We start from the raw sequence: 27,640 nt of genomic DNA on the forward strand, positions 1-27,640 counted from the left end.
CTTGGAGGCTTAGGGGCACAAGAGGTTTTCACAGGGAAAGAGAAGAGCAGAAGGCTATTGTGAGGGCTTTACCCATCATCCTGGCATGTGGTTTCTCCCTTGTACTGGGTCAGGCAATGGCCATAGCAATGGAACTCAGCCCCCTTTTAGCTTCCTCCCACAGTTCTCTTCAGACAGAAAATGAAGGCTAAAAAGGTGTTACAAAGGTCATCACGCATCCAGGGTTTGACTGCTACATCTAAAGAAAGACTAATTAGCAGTTGCAACTCTTCTGTTTTTTAAAGATCATTTTTTTTTTTTTTTTTTTTTTAATTTTCTGGGCCTGGGTGTTTTGACCGCATGTGTGTACATTGCCCGAGGAAGCCAGTAGAGGGCAGCAGACCCCTGAACTGGAGTTACAGAGGTCTTGTGAGCCCCCGTGTGAGTGCTGGGAATGGAATCCAGGTCCTCTTTGAAGAGCAGTCTGGTGCTCATACCATCTGGTCGTCTCTGCAGCCTTAGTCAGTACATCTTAACCATTAGGGGAACCTTGGTTCCCTTTAGAATTTAGAGTGCTGGGCCAGAGGAAGTGGCAAGTGAAGGCAGCTCCCAGATACGACTTTCCAAAAAGAGACTCATCACCCCAATTTTAGGGTAAGAAAATGTGTTGAAAAGATTAAGTGTTGTGCCCAAGTCACATAGCTGTCTGTCCCCAGAGGTGGCTTCATGACCAGTAAAACTGCAAATGTAGTTTGTTTTTATTTCTTTAAAAAGGTTTAATTTTAAGTGTGTGTGTGTGTGGGGTGGGGATGGTGATCAGAAAGATAACCTGTGAGAGTCCACAATACGGGTCCTGGGGATTGAACTCAGGTCATTAGGATTGGTGGCAAGTGCTTTACCATGCTGAACTATCTCACTGTCTCTAATGTAGTTTATCTTTTTTGAGATAGAGTCTCTTTAATAGCCTTGTCGCCAGTTTAACTATTTATTTGTTTATTTTTACAACATTTTATTGGTTCTTTGTGAGCTTCATGTTGTGCACCCCAGTCCCACTCACCTCCCTGTTTCCACATATTGGCCTTTGCAGCCACACAATAAAACTACACAAACAAACAAACAAACAAACAAAAAACCCCAAAACAAACAAAGAAGAAACACAGCAAAGCAAAGCATAGGAAAGATCTCATCGCGGAAGCGGTAGTGTGTCAGTGTGTCCCACAGTGCGTCCCTCTGTCCACACATCTTCACTTGCGAATGCTCATTGCAGTGAATCATTGGTCTGGTTTGAGGCCTCTGGCTTTTGCCGCGCTGTCAATATTGGATCCTCACGAGGACTCTTGGTTATCCCATTGTTGCCCTGTGTCATGGAGTCCTGCAGCTTTGGATCAGCAGAACTGGCCTTTCCTGGGCCCCAGTAGTTCACAGATGGCGTAGACGTTGGGGCCGGCCAACTCTAGCCCTGGATCTGGGCCTGGGTGGTGGCTGAGCTGGTCAGCCTCCCGGTTCTCCTGCATCTGCATCCCCAGGGTGAGCGCAACAGCACTGCTCCGAGTAGCCCACCCAGTGCCACCGCCAGCAGTGGGCAGGCTCTGCTCTCTTACCCTCACGCCTCCACAGTCAGTATCCCTGTGCTGCTCAGTTGAGGCATGGGGCCCACTCTCCCGAGTGCTGCAGCCAGGTCAGCTCTCCCTCTCGCCCCACTGGGGCCCACTCACCCATGCCACCGGGGCCAACTCTACTGTGCTGCCCAGGCAAGGTGCAGGGCCATTTCCCCAAGTGCCACAGCCAGTGAGGAGCTGGGCCAGCTCACTTGTCCTCATGAGGAGCCAGAGAGGGAGGGCATCACCCTCGTGCCCAAGCCACTTCGTGTCAGATGAGTGGCGAGCCAGCTCATCTGCCCTCAGGACCCTGGGGTCAGCTGTCCTGACTGCCTCAGGTGGTGAAGGGGAAGAGGGCATCATTTCCCCACCTGTACCACCTCACAGCAGACCTGGGCCACCAGGGCCAGCAGCTCCACTGTGTTGCCTGGGCAAGGTGCAAGGCCAGGAGGGGTCAGCTTTCCAGAGTGCTGCAAGCCAGTGAGGGGTGGGGCCAATCCTGCATAGTCCTTGGCTGTTTTATTTGGTCCCAGGTGGCTGTTCCAACCAGTGCAGTCCCCATGATCTCTAGTGGTAATATGAGCTGTGACACTGACACCAACCCCTCCTGCTGCATGGCCCTGAGTGGCAACACAGACTGGAACTTCACCATGGCCTCAGGTGGCAGGGCTGGCCACTCACAATAGGCTTCTCCTCTCCGCCCTAACGTCTCTAGTTCCCTCTTCATAATGCTTCATAATTCTCTTTCTCTCCCATCTGCCCACTGCTTGTACATCGTAGCGGCTCCTGCTGCAGGTGGGCCGTGTGGCTGGGGGCTCTCTGGGTGACTTCTCTGCCCTCACAGTATGGCATGGTGGCAGGGGAGCCTCTAGGTGTCTACAAACTGCCTGTGTGGCATGGCGATGGACGGGTCTTTGGACTTCTTTCCCTTCCCAAGTTGCCTGGTGACAGAGGTGTCTTCTGTGAGTCTACTGGCCCGCCCACGCAGGTTGGTAGCAGGCAGGTCTCGGACTTCTCTCCTCACCTGCTTTGTTCCCAATTTATTTTTAATATGACATAAAACAGTTTTATTGAGATATGATTCTAGTTGGGTGTGGTGGCACATGCCGTACTCAATACAGGGAAGGCTGAGGCCAAAAGGTCAAGGCCTGACCTGCATAGCAAGCACTAGGCTAGCACACCGTACAGAGCCGGCCCAACGTGGCTGGTACACCGTACATAGCAGGTGCCGGGCTGGTACACAAGTGCATAGCAGGTGCCGGGCTGGTACACGGTACATAGCAAGATTTCTCTCAACAAATAACTCCCAAAGAAACAAACAAGCAAAAGGAGATCTGATGTTCTCACCATGACATTCACTCATGTAACGTGTACAGTTCAGCCTGGAGTGGTGCCGTCTATTTATACTTGGGAGACTGCAGCAGGAGGATTGCTGCAAGTTTGAGGCCAGCCTGGACTCCACAGGGAGTTCTTGGTCAGCCGGAGCAAACACAGTGAGACCCTGTTTTAGAAATAAAGAAATCGGACTGAGTGGGGATGCAGCTTGGTTGGCAGAATGCTTCTCCGTGCAGGACACTCCACACAATGGGACTTTCTCCAGGAATCTCATGGTGGCAGAAGGGAAAGGTGCCAGACAGAGGGGAAACTTGCCTTACTGGAAAGAGATGTCATACAGTTCTAACTACTTGTCCAACCATCTTATGGAATGAGCAGAGCCCAGACAATGAGGCGTTAATGGTGGTTGATCAGAACGGCTTAGGTGTGACTATAGCGGGCTTCTATTTAAACTGTCATCTCACTTTAGGACAGACTGCACTGAGTCACGGTCCCTTTCCCCAGTGTGTCCTTACCAAGCAGACACCCCCCCCCCTTCTGCTTTTTACTGGTAACTGGGTTTTAAAAATTGGCTTCTTAAAGGATGGATGGCCAAACTTGGCTTTTTTGGTACATCCTGGGACCCAAGTCTGTAAGGAGCAGTGCAAGCCTGTGACACAACATTCAGGTGGAGGCAGGAAGATCAGACATTCAGGGATATGGTCCATGGCTGCACAGTGAGGCTGAGGCTAACCTGGGCTATACACATGACCTTGTCTCAAAAAATAAAAAGAGAGAAAGAAAGAAAAGTCATGGCTTTTGAATTAGGAGTCGAGGAAGAAGGCTGACTCGGCAATGGAAATTTGAGTGTGGGAGCCTGAGGGGAGGGTTTCTTGGTAATGAGTAAAGCTGTTTTGAGGCAGATATTGGTTTAGGAGTGGAAAGAGAAAAGAAAAAGCTATTGTGGGCTTAGCAGGGAGTGTCAGCCCTGCACCGTGGGAGGGGTTTCTGGCCTGTACAAGTACATAGCTCTTTAAAGGGGATAGCAGTGGGTCCTGGCCCCTTAAGTCCTGCTTCGTCCACCTGGCTGCAGACCGTTCTTTTGAGGTCGTGAGCTACAACCTGGTGATCCTGGGCCTTGCCTGGGCCTTGCCTGGCCAAGGGAAACCCTGGCTGTTTTTTTTTTTTTTTTTTTTTTTTTTTTTTTATCAAAAGGAATTATCTTATCACCGAGCAAGCCATTTGTAAAAGGGGTCACCGATGAATGACCATGGAATTTCAAGTTCTAAGACAGGGCAGTTATAATACTTCCTCCTTCCTCAAAATTAGTTTGTTACCAGGGCTACCAGGGCTGGGCTCCGCTGCTGACTCTGACGGAGGGAATCCATTCTCAATGGTCTTCGAGCTTGCTGACATCTGACTGACTAGCTAAGGACTGGCGTGGCTAGATAAGGTACTAGCAACTCACCCGGAAAGCTGCTGAGAGCAGTGGAGGCATACCAAGTCTCAGAAGCAAGGACTGGGGCCAGGCGGTGGAGAGAACAACTTGAGGCCACGTCAAGCATGAGCTAACACTCCAGAGACAATGGTGAGTTTCTGTCACTCCCTCCATACATCAAGTAGCAGATGACAGGTGGGTAGGTGTTAGGTCACCCTCCTCTTGGGGGTCCACGTGAGGGCGCTAGACTCTTCACTAGCCTGATTTTTCTGATAAGGGAATTTTCGGGGATTTCGAAGCACCCTGCTGTGTCCCTGAGCTGCCTCTCCCTTGCAGGTGTGAGACACTTATCAGTCCACGCCTCATGGTTTCTTCTAAATGGGTTGCGTTTCAATCTGCACAACCAGATCCAGGATCTTTGGGTCTCCCAATTTTGCCCTCAGAGTGGAATCCCCTGTGGTTTGTAAAACAGGAGCCTCTGGGGAATGGCCTAATTAGCATAGGGACTGTCCCAACCTGGGAGGGACAGAGAGGGGACAGTCTCAACTTCCCCTCCTCTGCCTTCACGTTCTTTTTAGTTTTAGTTTCAATTTCCTGTAGTTTTCGTCTGGTGCTTGCAATTAATCCCAGAGCCCTGTGCATGCCGAGTGTGTGTGCGTTACCAATGGGCTGCCCATACCTGCAGCCTCTATGATTCACAAACGTTTTACACTCATTTTTTTCCCCCTTAAACACAAACCCCCCTGCTTTTTCCAGCAGAATGTGGGATTAAAGGCCTGTGCTGAGACAGGGGTATCTCTGTGAGTTCCAGGTTAGCCTGGTCTACAGAGTGAACTGTCAGGCCACACTATAGTGAGACCCTGTCTCAAAAACCAAACCAAAACAATGACAGCCAGCTCTTATAATAAGAAAACCGCTTTGGGTCTGGGATGCAGCTCATTGGTGGGAGGGAAGGGTTAGCATGCTCAATTCATAGCACCGAACAACAAACAATTTCATGGGACAGTAGTTGTCAGCCACAGCCACAAATATCCCTGTGCCAGTGAAGATGATTCACACCAAGATAGTCTCTCTCTCCCTCTCTCCCTCCCCCTCTTCCTCTCCCTCTCTCCCCTCTCCCTCCCCCCCCCCCTCTCTCTCTCTGTGTGTCCAGTTTTGTAGTAGTGGGGCTTAGAGTGCTCAGCTGTAATGGAGCACTTGGGAGGTGGAGGCAGGGGGATCAGATTGAAGGTCGTCCTCTATATACAGGCACAGATTGGTCTTGACTTCATCATCCTTCTGCCTCTTGAGTGCTGGGGTTATGGGTACATTCCTGGCTAATGTTTTTGTTTTTTTGAGACAGGTCACAAGGAGCCCGAGATGTCCTTGAACTTGTTCTGTAGCTGAAGTTGACTTTGACCTCCTGACCTTGTCACTTTTACTCCCAAATGCTGGGATTATTTCTCGTGTGCAGTGGCCCCTTTCTTTCTCTTTCTCCTCCGTGTGTGTGTGTGTGTGTGTGTGTGTGTGTGTGTGTGTGTGCGCGCGCATGCCTGTGTAAGTCATAGGTAAAATTTGAGTATCTTCCTCTTTTTTCACCGTTAAAAAAGGATTTCATTAGTTTTAAAATTGTGTGCGCGCATATGCGGGTGTGCACTCATGAGTGCAGGCGCTTTCCCAGGCAGGGCCATGAGATCCTTTGGAGCTGCATTACAGATAGCTGAGAGCCACCTGTCGAGGATGCTGGGAATTAGACCTGGGTCTTCTGCAAGAGGACTATGTTCTCTTCACTCCAGAGCCATCGCTCTAGACCCATCACCTTATCTTTTTTTTTTTTTTTTTTTTTTTTTTGTTCTTTTTTTCGGAGCTGGGGACTGAACCCAGGGCCTTGCGCTTCCTAGGCAAGCGCTCTACCTCTGAGCTAAATCCCCAACCCCACCTTATCTTTTTTTTTTTTTTAAATATGATGTATGTTTTTTTAAAGATTTTATTCATTTATTATATGTAAGTACACTTGCATATTCATTTATTATATGTAAGTACACTTGAAATGTAGCTGTTTTCAGACACACCAGAGGAGGGCATCAGATCTCATTACAGATGGTTGTGAGCCACCATGTGGTTGCTGGGAATTGAACTCAGGACCTCTGGAAGAGCAGTCGGTGCTCTTAACCACTGAGCCATCTCTCCAGCCCCCACCTTATCTTTTGAGACAGCGTCTTTTCATTGAACCTGAAGTTTGCCATTTCTGTTAGACTGGCTGAGGCCTAAGGCCTGACCTTGGACCAACCTGTCTGCATCCGCAGTGCTCCAGTGCTAGTGTTACTGGCTCTTATATGGGTATTGTGGATCAGAACCCAGGGCCAGTGCTTCTACAGCTAACAGTTTACCCACTGACCTCTCTTTTTAGGAAGATAAAATCAAATAAAAAGATTTTGTAGTTTTTAATATATGTGGTACTTTTTTGAGAAATGGTCATTACGATTTCTTTGTTTTGTTGCTTTTTTTGAGACAGGTTTTCCCTGTGTAGCCCTGGCTGTCTTGGAACTCACTCTGTAGACCAGGCTGGTCTCTAACTCACAGAGATTGCCTGCCTCTGCTCCTCGAGGTGCTGGGATTAAAGGCATGTGCCAATACTACCTGGCTGGCCATTATGTTTAAACTGCCCTCGAGCCCTGTGCTCAATATCCTTCTACCTCAGCCTTCTGATTAGTCAAGCCAATGTGCGTACCACCTCATTCAGCCATCATGTAAATTCTTGAGAGCTACTAGTTGTTTATAACAAAATAGTCAGACACTAATAAAGTAACCTCTCATGAGCAGCGTTGTGATCCTCCACACTGAGGGTCTGAAGCTGCAGCACAGGACTGGAGAACCATTTCTCCTGAAGAGATGGGATGAGTTCATCTGTCTCTGTTTCTTTGCTGTGCTCTTTGGTTTGAGCACGGGGTCCATGAGCCTCAGGTCCACTTCTGAGTTGGTCTATCTGCCTTGGAGAAGACAAACAGACCAGCATTGCATCTGAAAGCTTGACTTGTATAGACACCGTGCCCAGCATTCTGTGCCCTATGTCCCTCAGTAACACAGTGAGACCTAGAAGTGGGAACTGAGCCGTTAGTCAATCAAAAAAACCTTTAACATTAATTGCCTATCACATTTTAACTCTGTTGATAATATTAACTGTGTGCTCACTGCTTCATGGGGGAGTGACTCAGAACATAAAATTAATTTCTACAAGAAATTATGAAAGAGAAATAGGTCTTCCAGTGTGATTCCTTTAAAAGTTTTATTGATGGATTAGGAAATGTGCTTTTGGATTATCATTTATTATTGCTAATATGTAAAATGTTTGAATGTTGTCAAATTTGGGAACACTGGCCAAATACTGTAGAAATATAAGAAGCAAGATTCAAGGGTACTTCATGCTTGTTTGTGCAGTGCCCGGTCTTAAATACACTTTGAGTAGGCGATGGTCTTTAAGAGTATTGTTGGGCTGGAGAGATGGCTCAGCTGTTAAGAGCACTGACTGCTCTTCTAGAGGTCCTGAGTTCAATTCCCAGCAACCACATGGTGGCTCACAACCATCTGTAATAGAATCTGATGCCCTCTTCTGGTGTGCTTGAAGACAGCTACAGTGTACTCTAATACATAAAATAAATAAATAATTCTTTTTTTTTTCTTTTTTTCTTTTTTTTTTTTCGGAGCTGGGGACCGAACCCAGGGCCTTGCGCTTCCTAGGCAAGCGCTCTACCACTGAGCTAAATCCCCAACCCCAATAAATAATTCTTTTAAAAAAGAATATTGTTTATATCTCAATGGCCTTAAGAGAGCCCTTAAAAGAGTTCAAGTCCTGGAACTTGAAGCAGGTCAAACCTGCAGAGGAGGTCTAGGCTTGGGTGGGCACCTGTTCCTGGTTTGCTTTCTGTGCCTATGACAAACTCCAGCTTAAACCCCATCCCCATCAAAACCCATCACTGAGAGAAGACAGAAAAAGGAGATACGGCAGGAACCTGGAGGTAGAAGCTAGGCAGAGGATGTGGAGGAAGGCTGAGAGCTGGATCACCCTGGTTTGTTCAGTTTTCTATCTTATAAAACCCGGGCACATCTGCCTGCCGAGCGGTAGATCACTGACAGTAGGGTGGGACCTCCCACATTTATCATTTATTAAGACAAAGCCACACAGATTTGCCAACAGGTCGATCTTATGAAGGCAATGCACCCATTAGCATCCCCCTTTCTAGATGACTCTAGCTTGTGTCGCTTTGACCAAACACACCACAGTCCTGAGCTGGAGAAAGGGCAGATTAGGGGTAGGTCCATAGCTTGGGGAGTGGCCAGCGTGTGGTAAAGTCATACCTGGGATCTGGGGTGTCAGGGGAAATGGCCTGGGTTCGAGGCTTAGGGGTCTAGAATACAGGGGTAGGCATCGGAGGCTGGCAGTGAAGGCCCTAGGCATGGAGGGAAGGTGGAGTTGAAGGGGGATCAGGTCATGAGGTTGGGAGGTGGATTTGGGAGAGACTCTTCAGGAAGGGTGCACAAGTCTGGGGAAGGGCCGTAATGGGAGCAGAGCTGCCGGGACGCTGACCCAGAAGCTCATGCCACAGAAAGCCCATGTCCTGGAGTTAAGTGGGGAGCAAGAAGGGCTTTCTGCGGTGGCTAAAGAGTGGAGTGGAGGGAGCTTTGCTCACAGGTCACCTTCTCCATTTCAGGAGTTTAGTAGGCTCCAGATGTAGAGCAGAAATAGTGAAGGCACAGAATGGGCTTAGGGAGAAGGGTATTCTTGTCTTGTCTGGGACCAGTTGGGTGCCTTCTAGGAATTGGGGGTTGTCTCTTTTCCTTTCTCGTCTGTTTTTAGTCATGGTGGCTGGTGGGTGTCTGCAGTCTTCAAGGGAACAAAGAAAGATTGGACAAATCAAGGATAAGTTAACCCTGTATTACAGTTTGAGACAGGCAGTTCTTGGTGATCACCAAGTCTACATAAGAGCTGTGTAGCTGAATTAAAGGTTAAGGCAGGGCTGGTGATGGGGCTCAGTGGATAAAGCCACTTGCCTTCAAGCCTGATGATCTGAGTTGGATCCTTGGACAGAACTGACTCCCCTAAGTTGTCCTCTGACCTCCACAGGCACATCTTGGTGTGCAAACCCTCCACACTCAATCAATCAATCAATCAATCAATCAATGACTTTGGAACATGGAACATGTTCTTAAGTTTTCTATTTTACTAGTTTATGTGTATGGGTATTTTGCCTGCATGTATATCTGTGAACCACTTTTGTGCCTGGTGCCCACAGAGACCAGAAGAGAGCGACGGATCCCTTGGATCTGGAGTTACAGGTAGTTGTAAGCTGCCATGTAGCTGCTGGGATTTGAACCCAAGTCCTCTGGAAGAGGAGTCAGTGCTCTTAACAACTGAACTATTTTTCCAGCCCCTGTTTGGTTGGTTGGTTTTGTTTGTTTGTTTTTGAGTGCTAGAGAGATGGTTCAGAGTTAACACCCCTCCCTGCTCTTCTGGAAGTCCAGAATTCAGTATTTAGCACCCACATTGGGCTGCTTACAACCATCTATAACAACAACTCTAGGGGATCTGACACCCTCTTCTGGCCTCTGTTAGCTACTGCACTCACACACCCATACCACCCACACAGAAATATGCATAGTTAATAAAACGTAAAGGCAGCCAACGGGACAGACTGGAAAACGTTCAGCCTTCACATCTTGTCCTGGGCACTCACTGGACACCTGCAAGTCCACTGAGGAGTCAGCGTAGGCCCCGTGTGTGTGATGGCGTGGGCCCCATGTGATGGCGTGTGCCTTTAATCCCAGCATTCTGGGAGCAGAGTCTGGCCAGCCTAGTGTATATAAGGAATTCCAGGCCAGCCAGGGCAACCCTGATTTCAAACAAAAAAAACCAAAGGCTGAAGAGATGGCCCAGTGGTTAAGAGCACTGGCTACTCTTCCAGAGGACCCTGGTTCAATTCCCAGCACCCACGTGGAAACTCACGTCTGCCTGTACTCCAGTTCCAGGTCTTCTGACACCCTCACACAGACACCAATGCACACAGACAGAAAAGAAAGGTAGATTAACAAAACAAAAACAATTCCTAAAACAGCAACCAAAATGACTGTATTCCACAGAAGTGGCCTTCAAGACCATGAAAAGTAACTTAGGTAAACATCATAACGTACGGCAGAAGAGCTATTCTCTGCCAAGCATGTGACCTGTAAAATAACTCACCTTTAAGCCGGCTGAGAGCTGGTGAGCCTGCAAGGTGTATCTAGGTTTGTCTTTAGTAACTCGATGGGCGAGAGATTGACTCTAGGAGGCTGCCTCACGTCAGAGTTGATTTAGGATCCATACTAAAAGCAGTTCATGGAATGAGCTTCTCAATCCCCCTTCCTCAGTGACACAGCTTGGATGTTGTTTGGCTATATAAAGTGGGACTGTGTTAGGGTTTGGTTGTGGGACAAGGGCTTAGACTTGGTCATGGAGGAGGGTCAGGACACGGGTGTGTGTGTCAGTGTGGGGGAAGACTCAGAGTTTAAAATACAGAAGCTTCGTCAGTATAGAAATGTCTCTACTAAGGGCTATTTTGAATAGACAAAAAAGGACAAAGAAACAAAAAACCAACTAAAACAATGTAAATGTGCATTAAAGGAGTGTCCACGGTGCTGGAGAGATGGCTCAGTGGTTAAGAGCACTGACTGCTCTTCCAGAGGTCCCGAGTTCAAATCCCAGCAGCCACATGGTGGCTCACAACCATCTGTAATGAGATCTGGCGCCCTCTTCTGGTGTGCCTGAAGACAGCTATAGATATAATAAATAAATACATCTTTAAAAAAAAAAAAGAGTGTCCACACTGACCAGAAGAAGACAGTCATAAGTTCTCTCAGGCTAGGAGCTTAGTTAACTATGAAGCAAATGGGTTTTTTCCCTCTGGACTTACGAACTGAATGGATTCGAATTCGTATGTATCTACGAGGGTTAATGTACGTGGCAGATCATGGATGGGAAGCAGGGTGCTGACACGTCACCTACGCGGAGTTAAGACTGTCATATAAACTACATGGAGGACTGAATCGACACAAGTTTTAAAACGAGTGCACAGTTGAAACTGGGTTCACCTCAAGCTGCGAGAGCTGGAGTGAGCGATGGGTGTTACACCCCTCCACATACCTGCAACAGCAGGTCTTTCTGTCTGCCGCTGCAGCCTCTTTGCCTGACTGCAGCTTAGGATGTAGGTGAAACAGCGCCAAGGCACTGTTGGCAGAGTTAAGAGTCTTCCGACTCACCATTTGAAGCAGCAGCAGCATGGCTAATTTGAGGAAAGCATGGGCGGTTGACGGGGTGGTGCAGCCAGTTGGGAAGGGGGCGTACTGGTGTTTGGAGTCTGTTCTCCACACGGGCAGAACCTGTGGCCTGGGAAACCTGCACGTTAAGAGCAGTAGAGGGGGGCTGGAGAGATAGCTCAGCGGTTAAGAGCACCGACTGCTCTTCCAGAGGTCCTGAGTTCAATTCCTAGCAACCACATGGTGGCTCACAACCATCTGTAATGAGGTCTGATGCCCTCTTCTGGTGTGTCTGAAGACAGCGACAGTGTGCTCATATAAATATAATAAATAAATATTTAAAAAAAAGAGCAGTAGAGGGGTTGTTGGGGGCGGGATGTGGCGGGGAGCAGCTGTGGCTGGTCAGGCTGGAGGCATGAGGAAGGACCAAGGGGACCAGTAAGAGCTGGTCATGTGGGGAGGGGGAGGAGGACTCTGGAAAGCCTCTAACAGTGCTTGACATTTTCCAGGGGCTCTCAGTGCATTTAATTGGCTTCACGTACCCCAAGGGCTAAGAATCCCTGTGTTCTTTTACGGAACAGAACTTGAAGTTTGGACAGGATAGACTTTGCGGGGCTCATCTGTCTCCACAGCCCCAGCTTTGTGCAGGGGAGCAGGTGATATCGGAAAATAGAGGCACCGAGTGGCAGTGTCACCTGTTGCTAAGCGGTCAAAGCAGAGTTTGAATGTGGGTAGTCAGGTCCAGAAGCTGGTAGTGGCAGTTTTTGTGCAGGAAGCCTGAATGTGGGCCAGGTGAGTGAGGCAAAAGGGATTCATGCAGGAATTTCTCCCATGACCATTTCATGGAGTTGCACTCGCTACGGCCCCCAAGTCCTTCCCCCTATATTCCTGGCATGCGTCAGAGCATGAAATACTCATGGGTCACTGCTCCACTGGGGACACAGGACTGTCCAGAAAGACTGGAACAGGTCCTGCAGGCTGTCAGGCCTACAGAGGTCTCTAGTCAAGCCCAGGAAGGACCACTACTTCACCCAAATTCTTCTGTCTCTGACTCATGGAGCCCAGGCTAGCCTTAAGCTCATTTTTTAGCTTGAACTCCTGATCCTTCTAGGTGTTGGAAGTGTTGAGACAGGATCTCACTATGTAGACCAGGCTGGCCTCAAAATCACAGAGATCCACTTGTCCCTGTTTCCCAAGTGCTGTGCTGATTAAAATTGTGTGCTATCACACCTGGCAAGTCCAGATCCTTAAAATTGTTTTTAGTTTTTTTGTTTGTTTTTGTTTTGTGTGTAGGCCAGGGGTCAACACAGGGTAAGCAGGTACTCTACCAGGTCCATAGCTCTGTTTTCTCCTGAATATGACTCACACAATGTACGTCTGTCTTCCCTACAATGGAGAAGAGGCAAAGTGATGCACATCTGTATTTCTCATATGGCAAAGGGGGAAAGTGATGTTCATCTCTATCTCCTCTAACAGGGAAGAGGTAAGGTGCAGAGTCTGGGAAAACGTACGACTGGACTTACCATGCAGAGCAACAGCCTTGCTCCGTCTGGGGAAGGTCCTACAACCCATTTATAACAACCTGTCATCAGAGCCAACTCTCCTGGAGCTGGCTGTTCAGACGGGGTTAGGATCGGCTGGAGACCTATGGGAAAAGCTGATGGGGCTCTCCCTGTTGGGATCTCACCTCAGGAATGAAGCATGGCACTTGTGGTCCTGAAGTCCTGTCTCTCTCTGCCTTCATGTCTTGGACGCTGCTCCTCTGCCTCTCTTTGTGTGTCTGCCTGTGTCTGTGCCTTCCTCTCCAGCCTCTGCGTGACTTCCCACCTCTTCATCCCACCTCTGTAATTTCCTGGTTTTATGGGGCCTGCCCATATTTGTTTGTCTGTTGAAATTTCTGACTCCAGACGTCCTGATCTTCTGAGCTAGTTTTAGCAACACTCGGTCTGGACACTCACTGTTCTATCGTGTGCCAGCTGAGTGCTGGACTGCCTTTGTGGGCTGGGCCTGGTCTCTGAGGAAAGTGGTCCCCTTCTGGTGACCAGAACAGGGACAGTCAGCAGACTCAGCCTCATTCCCACCACTGCTGTGCTCGTGGCTGAGATACCCATCCCCAGGTTAGGGGGCAGTAAATTCAGGGTTGACAAATCTGTTCAAGCCCACAGGAAGTACCGTAGTCTCACTTCCCTGCCCCTTTCCTGGTCATTGAACATCTAATTGAAATTCTATCTAGAGTCAGGACTTGCCTGTTGTTTTAAGACAGACAGGGGCTATGTAACTCCGGACAGACTGAATCTCACTATGTAGCTCGGGTTGGCCTCAACATCAGTGATGGCAATCCTCTGGTCTCAGCTTCCTGAGTTATGTTTCTTCACTCCCGGCCTTAGACTCCCACCGCTCATGCTGTTGTAGAGGTTTGTAAGGTGAATGCTACACCAGTTAGGCTGTCAGAACACTGCTAGGGGACATGGCTGCACAGGCTGGAGCCCAGCATTTCATACACAGAGTGCTCGGGGCACAGAGAACGCAGGGCGCATTGCACTCTGTGCGTTTCCCATCCATTTCCCTGCCTGCTGCTGCTCTCCCTTGCTCAAAGACTGGCACGGGCTCAGCTTTCCCAAAGGACTGGACGGGACCACTCACAGATGATCTGACTGAAGTAGAGGCAGGGATGGGACAGGAATGTTTATTGGGGCAGGAATGTTTTCACACCATCCAGGTACCTTGATCACTAAACTTAACCAAATACAAGGTATCTTGTCTAATATTAATTGGGTCATGATATATTTTATATTTTTAATATATATGTATTATTAAAAAGTGCAAGGGCTGGGAAGATCGCTCAGCAGTTAGAGCCCTTGTTGCTCTTTCAGAACCTGAGTTCAATACTCAGCACCCACATTTGGCTCACAATTACCCATAACACTATTGCCAGGGGATCTGATGCCCTCTTCTGGCTTATGTGGGTCATGCACCCATGTGGTGCACATACATACATGCATGCAGGTGAAACACAAACACTCATATGCATAAAATAAGTCTGAAAAGAAATGAGTGGGGCCCCATGTAGCTCAATGGTAGAGACCTTGTGTCTTAAGGTTTCTTTTGTTGCAACAAAACACCATGACCAAAAAGCAAGTTGGGAAGGAAAGGGTTTATGTGACTTACAGTCCCATATTTCTGTTCATGATAGAAGGAAATCAAGACAGGAACTCAATCAGGGCAGGAATCCAGAGGCAGGAGCTGATGCAGAGGCCATTGCTGTTTACTGGCTTGCTTCCCATGTCTCTGTTCAGTCTGCTTTCTTTCTTTGTTTCTCTCTCTCTCTCTCTCTTAAATTCTTTTTAAAAAAGATTTATTTACTTATTTTTTGTCTTTCAGACACACCAGAAGAGGGCATTGGATCCTATTACAAGTGGTTGTGAGCCACCATGTGGTCACTTGGAATTGAACTCAGGACCTCTGGAAGAGCAGTCAGTGCTCTTAACCATTGAGCCATCTCTCCAGTCCCAGCCTGCTTTCTTATAGAACCCAGGACCACTAGCCTAGGGATTGTACTACCCATAATGGGCTGGTCCTTCTCCCATCAATCACTAATTAAGAAAATGCTTCACAGGGTTGGGGATTTAGCTCAGTTGTAGAGCGCTTGCCTAGCAAGCACAAGGCCCTGGGTTCAGTCCCCAGCTCCGAAAAAAAGAAAAAAGAAAAAAAAAAAAAGAAAAAAAAAAAAGAAAATGCTTCACAGTTGGATTTAAGAGGCATTTTCTCAACCGAAGTTCCTTCCTTTCAGACAACTCTGTCTTGTGCCAAGTTGACATAAGATTAGCCAGCACATTTTGCCTAGTGTGGACTGTACCATAGGTTCCATCCTGAGCATTGTTTTTAAAGATGAATATGTATATAAGTGTATATGCATAGTCTTTATATACAGTTCCTGGAAAAGCACTGTATTATCTAGTCACTGTATATGCAAATGTATAACTTTGCTAATTATAATGTGTGTATATTTGCATATCTCTATATTGCTCTGTCTCCACTTAGAATTAAAATAAGGACTAATTTATAGTTTTGTTTCTTTTCTCTTTTTTTCTTTCTTTGTTTTGTTTTTTTTTTTTTGTTTTTGTTTTTTTTTAAAGATTTACTATCCATTATATATGAGTACACTGTAGCTAGCTGTCTTCAGACACACCAGAAGAGGGCATCGGATCTCTTTACAGATGGTTGTGAGCCACCATGTGGTTGCTGGGAACTGAACTCATGACCTCTGGAAGAGCAGTCGGGTGCTCTTAACCGCTGAGCCATCTCTCCAGCCCTTGTTTTTGTTTTTTGAGACAGGTTTCTCTGTGTAGCACTGGCTGCCCTAGAAATCACTCTGTAGACCAGGCTGGCCTCAAAGTCAGGGATCTGCCTGCCTTTGCCTCCCAAGTGCTGGGATTAAAAGCTACCACTGCCTGGCTTCTTTGTTTGTTTGTTTTCAATGTTTTTATAAGCATTAAATTTATATATTATGTTTATATAAACAATTATATAAATTATATAAATATATATAATTACTGTGGTAGTGCTGTGAATCGGCACTATGACCAAGGCAACTTATAAAAGAGAGCATTTAATTGAGGGCTTGTTTACAGCTTCAGTGATGAGTCCATTGTTATCATGGTGGGGAACCGGGCAGCAGGCAGGCAGGCAGGCAGGCATGGCGCTGGAGCAGTCTGAGAGCTTACATTTTTATATGAAAGGCGGAAGCAGAGAGAAAGGAAGACTCTGAGCCTCACCTCCTCATCCTTCCTAAACAGTCCACTAAATTGGAAGCATTCAACTATATGAGCCTATGGGAGACATTCTCACTCAAACCTCCACTGTGTGTGTGTGTGTGTGTGTGTGTGTGTGTGTGTGTGTGTGTGTGTGTGTATGTGTGTTGCTAGTGATTGGATCCAGAACCTTCTACATGTTAGGCAAAGTTCTTTTTTTCTTTTTTAAAACAACAGAGATTTGTCCCTAAACCCCTTTAAGTTCTTTTTAAACTTTTTATTTATCTTTTGACAATTCCATAGCCAGCAAGATGGCTCTGTGGATTAAGGTACTTGACTTTAAGCCTGAGGACCCGAGTTCAACCTCTGGGACCCCAGATGGCAGAAAGAGAGAACTGACCCTCATGAACTGTTTTCCAACCTCCCCACATGCCAGTTACAAATAAATAAATGCAATAAAGGACTAAAAAGAACATTTTATCCTAATCATATCCACCCCCCTCTCCCACCTCAACACATCTCCTTCCCAGCTTTCTGGATTCTGGTTTTTCTTTTCTAACCCACTGAGTCCGATAGGGGTAAGTTTCCTGGTGGGTCACCCATGTTCCAGTGGAAGGTCACATACCCAAGAGTATATGGCCAGTGGAAAGTGGACTTAATGGGTTAAAAAAAACCAAAAGCAAAAAACTCACAGGACATGAAGTTGGGTAGGAAGGGAAGGGGGGTGTTGGGGAGTCAGGGGGTGCAGGTCTGGGAAGAGTTTGGGGAAGATAGTGAATATGATCAAAATACATTCCACAAAAATTCCAATGAACTGGTAATAACTAATTTTTAAAACCAAGAAAATGGTTCCCCAAAACAATATACTCTAAGGTCCTAACAGGCAAGTTTCAGACTTCTGGGCAGAAAAGCCTCTTGAAGCCCTGTGTGACATCATGTAGAGAACTGAGCAGGGCCAGCCTCTGAGCCCAATAAGTGTCTGGTGGGCAGCACCCATCCTGCTGGAGCCCCTCCAGGCCTTTCTAGCTGTCTAGATGCATGGTCTAGACTCTAGGTCAGCCACTGGGCCATGACTGCTACTGTCTTTTGTCACTCTGAGATGGTTAAGATTATTTTTTTTTAAATAGAGAATCTGGCTTTTTTTTTTAAAATACCTTTTATCTTATCAGTGGTTCAGCCATTAACCGTCCCAGAAGAAAATTGTCAGTTGTTGGGATTACAAGTGTGTGTCCTCATGCCTCTGCTTCTCTCTCTCTCTCTCTCTCTCTCTCTCTCTCTCTCTCTCTCTCTCTCTCTGTCTCTCTCTCTCTCCCTTCCTTCCTGGGGATGTAGGAGCTCAGAGGGTACATCCTGTGCTCTCAGTAACATTATCTGCACACAGGCATACAGAAAATGTTCCCACACCAGAGGCCTCTTAGCCCCTCCCTCTCCTCTGCGGGATCAGCCCTGCCCTTGCCCAGTCAGGAAGACGCTCACTCTAGCACCTCCCAGAGGCTCTCAGGGTCTTCCAGATGCTTTGTTCCTGTGGTATGGTTAACACCCGGCCAGCCATAGCTGTGCCCCTTTGCCACAGGAAGCTGCCTTGCTCAGAGAGATCCCCACAGACTCCTTAGGGGCAGGTGAGGCCAGATTACGTAAAAAAGGGCTGAATCTCCATTGATAACCCTTATTCCTTGCTCAGGAGTCCTGGGCAATGTCACAGCAAAGGAATGAGGCTGGTTCACTGTTACTTTTACGTAAGACAGCCATATATGAAAGCAGCCTTGGCTATGCCAGCGACCTTTGCAGCAAATGCTGCTTCTTTGTGTTGTTAGCAAAGAATCCTTCGTCACGTGTCCTTTCACGTGTTTGCTTTAACAGAACATCCTCTCTCCTGGGTCTGCTTCAGTGAAACATTTTTCCCCGAGGAGTCGGCCTTAGCCTTTCACACCTGTGTCCACTTTAACGAAACGTTCCTTCACGAGTTTGCCCCAGCAAAATCCAACCGATTTTCCAAAGAACCCTTAGGTTTCCACTTCACGTAGTAGCTCACAACTATTCATAAATCTAGTTCCAGAGGATCCGATGTCCTTTTCTGATCTCTGCAGGTACTAGGATGTGATACATGTGATACACATACATACATGCAGATAACACCTCCCCCTAAACATGAGACACATATGTGCACAGGTACATCTATCCATCCATCCATCCATCCGTCCATCCATCCATCCATCCGTCTGTCCATCCATCCATCCATCTATGCTATCAACAGTTGGCTGCTTTTTTGCTCGCTTGTTTTCAGGGTCTTTATATGCTCAGGCTGGCGTCAAACTTCCCTAGGGTCAAGATGACTCGTCTCCCCCAGCCTTCCAGGTAGTTTGCTCCATGGGCCCATGCTCTGTGCCCAGCCTACCATCAGTTTCATATAACACCGTTTACTGAGTCCTTCCCACTCTGGCACTGAGATGACCATTTTTTGGAGATGCAATTTTTGGCTTGTGGCGTAGAGTGGTTTTCAGCTGGAGGTATAATTCCGGGGGTAGAGCGCTTGCCTGGCATGCATTAAGCCTGGGTTCCCTCTACAGAATGAGGAAAAGAATGATGAAGAGGTGTTTTGGCAAGGGTGGCATGACTGAGTGGCCTGGTTAAATGCATCCAGGAACCAGCTACTGAAGAAAGGAAGCAAGCAATCGTCTCTTCTGGGGTTTGATACAGAACTATTTCATAACGGTGTCCTCAGGGAGCAAAACCGTGAGGACACTAATAGCCCAGGGCTCTCCAGTCACCCTGAAGAGTAAGGATTCTAGGTCATTTTTATTAATACCCCATTCTATTAATACTCTGTACATTTGCACATACAAAGTTAATCTTTGGACTTCATTTTCACATTTTAGAGCATCCTTCTAGCCCATGGACCAGATAAACAGGTCAGCAGGCCAGCTCTTGAATAGTAAGCAGATCAAAAACTGGACCTAATTAAATGCAAAGAGTGCCACTATGCCTGTCATTTCTAGAACTTTGTTTGTGTGGGATTGCCCTGCCACGGTGGTAAGATAAAGGACAAGTTTCTGCAGCCTTTGATTGTCCAGGAGGCATCTGTGGCTCTCAACCTTCCTGTGACCTTTAACACAGTTCCTCATGTTGTGGTGACCTCAACCATACAACGATTTTCACTGCTACTTCACAATTGTATTTTTGCTACTATTATGGACAGTAATGTAAATATCTGATAATACAAGATATCTGATACGTGACTCCTGTGAAAGGGTCACTCACCCCCAAAGTGGTCAAGACCCACAGGCTGAAAAGAACTAGTTTAGCACATGATTTTCCCTCCCTCAACTTTAGTGTCTCGTCATAAGACATTAAAGTGCCTGTTGGAATAGACTGGACTCACGGTTGAATCATAAGCAGCCAAGAAGGCACGAGACAGAGGCTAGTGAAGGGCACGCAGAGCCAGCCGTGCGTTCTTCAAGGGTTTAACCTGATGCAGGAACACGGCAGAGGGAAGGAAGGAGATGGTCACAAAGAAGGAAAAGCACAGAGCTTAGGAGGGGCTCAAAGGGCTGGGCTCATCTCCAAGGTGGCAGCAGGTGGGCTCGCTCCATCAAAATGTCAGTCTAGGGACATAGGTTACGTCAGAAGTTATGGTGTGTGTTCACCGAGAATTTATTAAAGCTTTTGTGCTTTTCCCTCATTAATAATTAAGTTTTTTTTTCTTTTTTTTTTTTTCCAGAGCTGGGGACCGAACCCAGGGCCTTGCGCTCGCTAGGCAAGCGCTCTACCGCTGAGCTAAATCCCCAACCCCAATAATTAAGTTTTTAGCCAGGCCTGGTGATATGTACATGTAATCTCAGCTACACAGGAGACTGAGGCAGGAGGATTGAAACAGCAAGGCCTATAGGCTTCCAAGTGAGTTCAAGGCCAGCCTGGGCAGTGAAACAGAATTGTCTCAAAATAAAAAGTGAGAAAGTTCTAGGAGCAGCTGGGTATGATAGTGCTCGCTTTTAATCCCCACACGTAGGAGGTGGGGGAGAGGAGCTCTGTGGGTGCAAGGAAAGTCTGGTTTTCATACACATTCCAGGACAGTGGGGACTAAATAGAGAGACCCTGTCTCAAAAAAAAAAATACTGGGAGTGTGGGTCAGTAGTAGAGTCCTGGCTTACCATGTGCAAGGGTCCTTGGTTCCCTAGTTTCTCTGTTTCTGTCTCTGTCTCTGTCTCTCTGTCTCTCGTCTTTTTTTTGTCTCCCCTCTTCCTCACACATGCACACACACATGTATACACATAACAAGATTTGCCTTAGAGCGGCAGTAACCCTGATCCTGTGCCTCTCATGTAAGGGTGCATGAGTCAATTACTGGAAAGGAACAGAAATCTAGGAACAGGCCCTACTCGCGCATTCATTCGATTTGAACCTAAGTACAAGGCAGCCCAGGAAGGAATGGCTTTTCAGCTGATGATGTCGGACCAGCTAGATATCCTTGTACAGTGCTATTTGTACCTTGCTTCATGTGGCCAGCATTCACAAGCCTCCGTGTGGAACAGCATAGCCAGAGTGAAGCTCTGTTCATACTCATGACCCATGGGGAGTTGCGGGACACAGGGCAGGTGATGACTTGGAGCATTCCTTGTAGGACACAAGCTAACTCTACTCATGAGTCAGTTGTTGGGCCTGTAAGGGTCTGGAAAGAGAAGGGGGCATGTGACCTGCCTGGGTTGTAGGGGAAAAGTGGTCTGGGTCACCAGAGGGAGCCTGGCGCTGAGCCTGAGGCTCCCTTAGCCTGAGCTGGAGTTTTCAAGATGTATTTTGAGTATTTTCTGATTATGTGTCTCTGTGTGGCTGTGTGCATGTGACTGTAGGTACCAGTTGAGACCAGGGGCATCTGATGTTCTGGGGCTGCTGATGTTACAGGAAGCTGTGAGCTACCTAACGGTTTTGGGAAACATCTTCCTCCTGGTTTGGGGTATGGGAGGTAGGTGGTCATCTTGTCCTGCTCCTACCCTAAACCTACTTTTGTTTGTAAGTCTTCAACAAACTCTATTCCAACAAGGCCTGCCAGACAACTGGGACGTACACAGCAGGTAAGTGACAGAGTAGGCATTTTCAGTGGTACAAATGCTTCACTGGCAGTTTTTTTCTCTTAAAGCTTTTAAAATTAGGTTTATTCATTTGAGTTTATGTGAGTGTTTTACCTACATGTATGTATCATGTATGTATGTGTAATGTGTGCATGCTTGGTGTCCATGGAGGTCCGGGTTCAGGATGGTTGTGAGCCACGTATGGGTAGTGGAAGTTGAACCTTAGTCCTCTACAAGAACGACACATGGTTTTGATGGCTAAACTATCTTTCTAGACTGCTACCTTAATGACTTAGTGTATTCTACAGAATTGAGAGCATGTGCGTCCGAGAGATATTCTCATTCCTATTCGGTCTCCTATGAGCTGAATGAACTTGGATTCAATTCCTGATCCCACAAGCCTCAGGATGGCATATGTATCTGAATTTCCAGACACTTGAGAAACCGAGGCAGGAGGATGATTCGAGGCCAAGATATTTATGACCTGCATGGGCACTTTATCAAGCCCACTCGTGATGGTTTGTATATGCTTGGCCCAGGGTGTGGCACTATTAGGAGGTGTGGCCTTGTTAGAGTAGGTTTGTCACTGTGGGCGTAGGCTTAAGACCCTCAACCTAGCTGCCTGGAAGCCAGTTTTCCACTAGCAGCCTTCAGATGAAGATGTAGAACTCTCATCATGCCTGCCTAGATGCTGCCCTCCTCCCACCTTGATGGAGCTGTAAGCCAGCCCCAATGAAATGTTTATAAGACTTGCCTTGGTCATGGTGTCTGTTCACAGCAGTAAAACCCTAACTAAGACACCACTCCCACCCCACATCATTCTTTAAAAATTTTATTATTGGGTTGGAGATTTAGCTCAGTGGTAGAGCACTTGCCTAGCAAGCGCAAGGCCCTGGGTTCGGTCCCCAGCTCCGAAAAAAAAAAAAAAAGAAAAAAAATTATTATTGTATTTATTTATTGTGTTTGAATTTACCTGCATGTTTGTATGTGTACATGTGTCTGCCTGATATCTGTAGAGATCAGATGAGATGTTGGACCTCCTGGATGGATTCTGGGAACGGAACCTGAGTCCTCTGTAAGAGCAACAAGTGCTCTTAACTGCCGAGTCATTTCTCCAGCGCCAGGGACCAGCTGGGGTCAGCTCCCCCTTTCCATCTCCTGGGTTCTCAGAACCAAACTCAGGTCCTTAGGCTTGGTGACAAATGCCTTTACCTGCTGAGCCTTCTCCCCAGCCTGAAACAACCATCTCTTAAAAAATAAATACAGTGTAAGTGGTAGAGATGTTCCTTTAGAGTGATTACTGACTACCTACTGTGTGCTAGGCCTTGTTCCAGATGCTTGGCTGTGCCCATGAACCTCTCATTCCAGATGCCACCACTCATCAGTTCTTGAGAGAATTCGGAGACAATACACGAACCGTGCACACAGCCCAGCCTGGCTCCCAGCGGCCACTGCCTCCTTATCACTCTCTTTCTCTATAGTGTGACTCCCATGATAACAAAAATAAACATGTTCTCATAAAGCAGGGAGCCCGTGTATCCTTGAACTTATTGGCAAGAGCTTGAACCTTTTGGAATAAAGATCAAGGGGAAAGGCTGGGGAAGGAAGGGCTTCTGAGTGCATCATCGCAGGGGTTAAGTCAGCCATGAAATTAGCAAGAGGTTCATCTAACTTCCTTCTATCCAGATCTCTGTGTCTGGGCTTCACATTTGCTGAGATAAAGGTCTCCCATGGGGTTACCCCATGTCTTCAACAGAAGGATTCTTTCTTGGAGTCACTATTTTCAATGCTAATCAGAATACAGGATTCTGCTGAGGATCCAGCCCTAGTGCCCGCTGCCCCTCCTTGCACAAGAGGTCTACTCTCTCCTCCAGATCAAGAACATAGATGGTCGACTCTTCTACAAAGCACCAAGGCCAGCCTGGCCCCAGCCACTTGCTCTATTGCCTGCGCCTCTGAAGAGCCTGAGGCAAGGGACAGAACTTGCTAAGTGGCCCTGTCTTGCACCCACCTATTGTACCTGTCCCTGATCATTGGGCTCAGCCTTAGCCTCTGACTAGATAGCAGGCTCCTAGTTCACATCCAAATAGCACCCTCAGCTTCCACCTTCCCAAACAGGCACAGAACAATCTCACCCATATCTAACAGCCTGGAAGAGGAGTCCAGCAACCGACTATCGAAACAGCCAAGACACCCACCTCCATCAGTTACTCTCTGTATGTCTCCAGACACGCTGATCATCTTCCTCCTGCTAGAGGGTGATGGAGTCGTAGTTCTGAGCCTCCCAGCCTGACATCCTATCACCCCTCCACTGAATCATCCCCAGATCATGGCCCTTCTCCTGCTACTCCCAAAGGTCTTATCACGCTGCCTCTGCTGCACCTTGGGACCTTGGGGCTTGGTCTCTTTCTCTTTCTTTCTCTCTCTCTCTCTCTCTCTCTCTCTCTCTCTCTCTCTCTCTCTCTCTAATTTTTTTGAGACAAAATTTCCTCTGCTCTCTGTAGCTGGCTCTGTAGACCAGGCTGCCTGCCTCTGCCTCCCGAGTGGTGGGATTAAAAGCCCCCTCCCCGGCTTGGGCTTGTACTTTCTAATTGCTCTCATGGAAGCATAATATCTTCTCATCCTTCAAGCAGAGATGGAGAGAGCCTTGTACTCATACAATTCAGCCAAAGCATGCAGATGGAACAAATGTCCTGTACTCCAATGGCTTCTGGCCTGCAGGAATAATTTTTGCCCACATGCCCTTGTCTCAGGAGACCGTAACAGTCTCAGCTCTGCCCAAGTCTGCAGTATCAGAGGCTCAAGGTGGAGATGCAGGTCACACCCTGGGCCCATGGGGCTTGTGGGAAAGGGTGGAGGCCAGTGGTTCACAACAACTCCTTGTCTCTTCACATTCTGCTCAGAGGAGGAAGAGGCCATCTAGATGTACTTGTGTCTCTTTGGCCAAAGCAACCTTATCATTGCCTTCTGTGTGGGTGTGATGTTGATCCTGATGGGAGGGGGCTGCTAGGGGAATGGCAGGAACCCAGATCTGACTGTGCACTTCAGAGCAGGCCATTCTTGGATAAAAACTCCTCCGTGATGAAGGCTTAGACACATGTCAGGGACCAGGCGAGCCTTCATGCATTCCCGCATGGGTGGAACCAAAGCGATCCGGCCATTTCACAGAAATGAGGCTCTGAGAGGGTGGGCAGAGGGACACGGGCTGCTGAGAGAAGCAGCCGGAAGGCAGAAGATCCCAGAAAACAGAGACTGATCAAGAGGGCAGGTACTCACAGGAGAGGGATCAAGATGGCGGGTGACCAGAGGAGGGAGTGAGGTAGTCTGAGGAGGGGAGGGTGAGCAGTGTCTTTGGTTGGTTGGTCTCACCTTTTTGTCCACAGCAGCTGCTTTTTTTTTTTTCTGTAAAATATGTTTATCAATTTTATTTTTGTATAAAACACAAGGGAGAGACATGGCCAGTCAACACATGACTGACCACAGGGAAAGGAGTTTATCAAACTTCGAGGGTCTAAAAACATACAAATGTGTCTTTTGTCTACAGCAATTGTCTATGCTTCCCCACACACCGACTGGTACCCTCTGCCCAGTCACACACAGTGAGGACAGCAGGTCAGTGACTCACGTCCTAAGCAGTTTTCTGCTGCCCCTTCTTTCCGATCAGAGGCTTGTGGATGTGTGGAAGCACACCGCCCCCGGCTACGGTAGCATTGATCAGTGAATCCAACTCTTCGTCACCTCGGATTGCAAGCTGTAAGTGGCGTGGGGTGATGCGCTTTCCTTTGAGATCTTTAGAAGCGTTACCTGCCAAGTCCAACACCTCGGCTGTGAGGTACTCCAGAATTGCAGCACTGTACACAGCAGCAGGGGCGCCCACCCGTCCATGGCTTGTGGTGTGAGTCTTCACGTGTCTGTGGATGCGGTCCACAGGAAACTGGAGCCCAGCTCTCTGTGAGCGAGACACTGCCTTAGCCTTGGCCTTCCGGCTGTCTTTTCCAGCTTTGCCTCCTGCCATGGTCTCGGCCGCGCGACGCCCACTGCAACCCCGCGCCGCTGCCGCTGCTCTCCCACAGCAGCCACTCTTGAAAGCCTACCTCTAGCTACCCTGAGCTTGTCTAGGGTTAGAGAGGATTCACTGTTGGTGATAGGACGAGTCCTTTGTATTCTCATTTTCCCTCCATGATCCTGGGCTGCTAGAGGGTAGCCTGGATGCCCACGAGAAGGAGACACAACCAGCTTCCCAGGGCCAGAGGCTTTCTTTACAGTGCCTCCTGGACCCAGGGGACCAACAAGCTACTTCTACCACCTGCTTTAGTGAATGAACTTTAGCCTTTACACAGACTCCAACCCAGGATACCCAACCTAGACACGGCACTTAGATCCTCAAGCCACAGGCAGAGGAAGTAAGCACCACACACGTGCTCCTTCTGGGGATTTCGCAGAGCTGTATTTCTGGGGCTCTCAGAGGCCCTGGGTCTATCAAGAAGGTGGGGTGGCTTCAGGGGTGGGGTAGGGGAAGGTCTGGTGCAAGATGAGCAGGAGGGGGCTACAACAGTACTAAGCAGGTCCCTGTAACACAGCTTGGGGTTCATCCCATGACTTCAATAGCATCACTTCCTGACTACAAACAGGGAAAAGCATGCTGGGCCTCAGAATGTCACAGGGGGTGGCAAACACTTTTCATGTATCTCAGGGTAGAAGCAGAATGAGCACTGGACTGAGAGCCGCAGGTCTGCAAGTCATGACTCTCTGTCTCTGAGGGTCAGACTCATCTGAGCTTCTGTGAAATTGGGGTGACCTGCCTTCATCATACAACGGAGTGGCAAGAAGGCTCTTCCTGACCCCAGGATTCTCTACACATGGGACACTGGGTCCTGACTGAACATTTCAGACTTGTGTTTCAGGAAGGAACATGTAGCTCTCCATAGATGTGTGGAATGCCCTGAGGGATGCCACTTGATGGACTTGTCCTTGCCCTAAGAACCCCAGCTTGTTCCTCAGCAGACCCCCAGAGGACAGTGAAGAAACAAGAGTAAGCAAGAGTGATAAGTTTTGGGAATGTTCTGCTGACCCTGATTTCAGTGAAATCAGGAAAGCATAACGTCTGGCCCTACTGAGGGGATTGGAAGAGTCAAGGGACAACAGTGTAGGCTCCACAGTGGAGCCTTACGCCATGTTCCTGCACATAGCATTGTGTGCAAAGACCTGGACACCAATCTCAGAGTTAGGAAGTAAACACCAGGCTTGGGTGTGGCAGCTGGGGCAAGAGGGTCATGAGTTCAAGACCAGGCTGGGCTGAACTGTGAGACCCTGCCTCAAAACACAATAAAATTATTCCTCCTTCACACACAAAGATATAAAATGGACCCCCGTCTGCCCTCCACTGCTGATTTTAAGAAAGTAAAACACCTCTTTGGGAAAAGACAAAGTGACCAATTTGGCTACTGAGAGCAGACACTTGAATTGACACATATAATGCTTCCTGGGGGAGTTATGGCTTGGAAACACATCCCAGGACTCCACGTTAAGTATCAACAAGGCTGGGGAGGTGCTTTGATGTTACAACCTGCACAACTTTGGTCTTGACAAGACTGAGGTGAGAGAGAACAATGAAATGACAGGCACGGTAACATAAAGCTGAGACCAGCGAGCCGTGTGCCCAGACAGAGCCGCAGCCTGTACTGGAGACGCAGTAAGAAATTATACAGCGCTGGACGAGGAGGCCAGTGAACGACTCTCAGTAGGGAGGCCGTCTCAGGCTGTGGTCATCTTGGAGATGTGTGCTTGGACACTGTGATGGACACTTCCTGCACACACTGTCAACCTCCCTGCCTGGACCTGGGGAAGACCTTGCCATTCCCATGGGTCTGAGGCATTAGAGTCCTGTGCTCGTACCAACAACAGACGTGCACTCGGGACTTCATCTGCCCCTCTCCCCCACGCTTTAAAGTGTGCATTGATTCTTGGCTCCAAACCACATCGAATCCTTTCTGCTTTCACTTGGCTATATGCAAATTACATCGCCAATACAGGAACATCTGTTAATTAAAGGAGGGACTTGAATGGCTGCAGAAGCTCTGGTGCATGGCCACCTGCCCCTTGGCCAAGCATGAAGCCCTCCCTGAAGGCGACAGGTGGGTGTGTCCCTCCTTCTCGATGGTTTTCTGTTTAATTTGCATTTGCATATTTTGGGCTTCATGTGTGAATTAACACAAACGGTGCCCTACATAT

The 27,640-nt window shown here is 47.9% G+C and overlaps 1 long non-coding RNA gene and 1 pseudogene across 1 annotated transcript; one reads left to right on the forward strand and one right to left on the reverse strand.

The window, feature by feature from the left end:
* Positions 1-4,205: 4,205 nt before the first annotated feature.
* LOC147995036 (uncharacterized) lies at positions 4,206-15,658 on the forward strand. The gene is made up of 2 exons (XR_015686133.1): positions 4,206-4,479; positions 14,977-15,658. It is a non-coding gene; the product is annotated as an uncharacterized LOC147995036 (long non-coding RNA).
* Positions 15,659-24,944: 9,286 nt separating this feature from the next.
* Positions 24,945-25,448, reverse strand: LOC148006336 (histone H2A.V pseudogene; annotated as a pseudogene).
* Positions 25,449-27,640: the final 2,192 nt, after the last annotated feature.

Source organism: Rattus norvegicus, chromosome 4, assembly GCF_021556685.1.
Source record: "Rattus norvegicus strain SHRSP/BbbUtx chromosome 4, alternate assembly SHRSP_T2T, whole genome shotgun sequence".
Taxonomy (NCBI): Eukaryota; Metazoa; Chordata; class Mammalia; order Rodentia; family Muridae; genus Rattus; species Rattus norvegicus.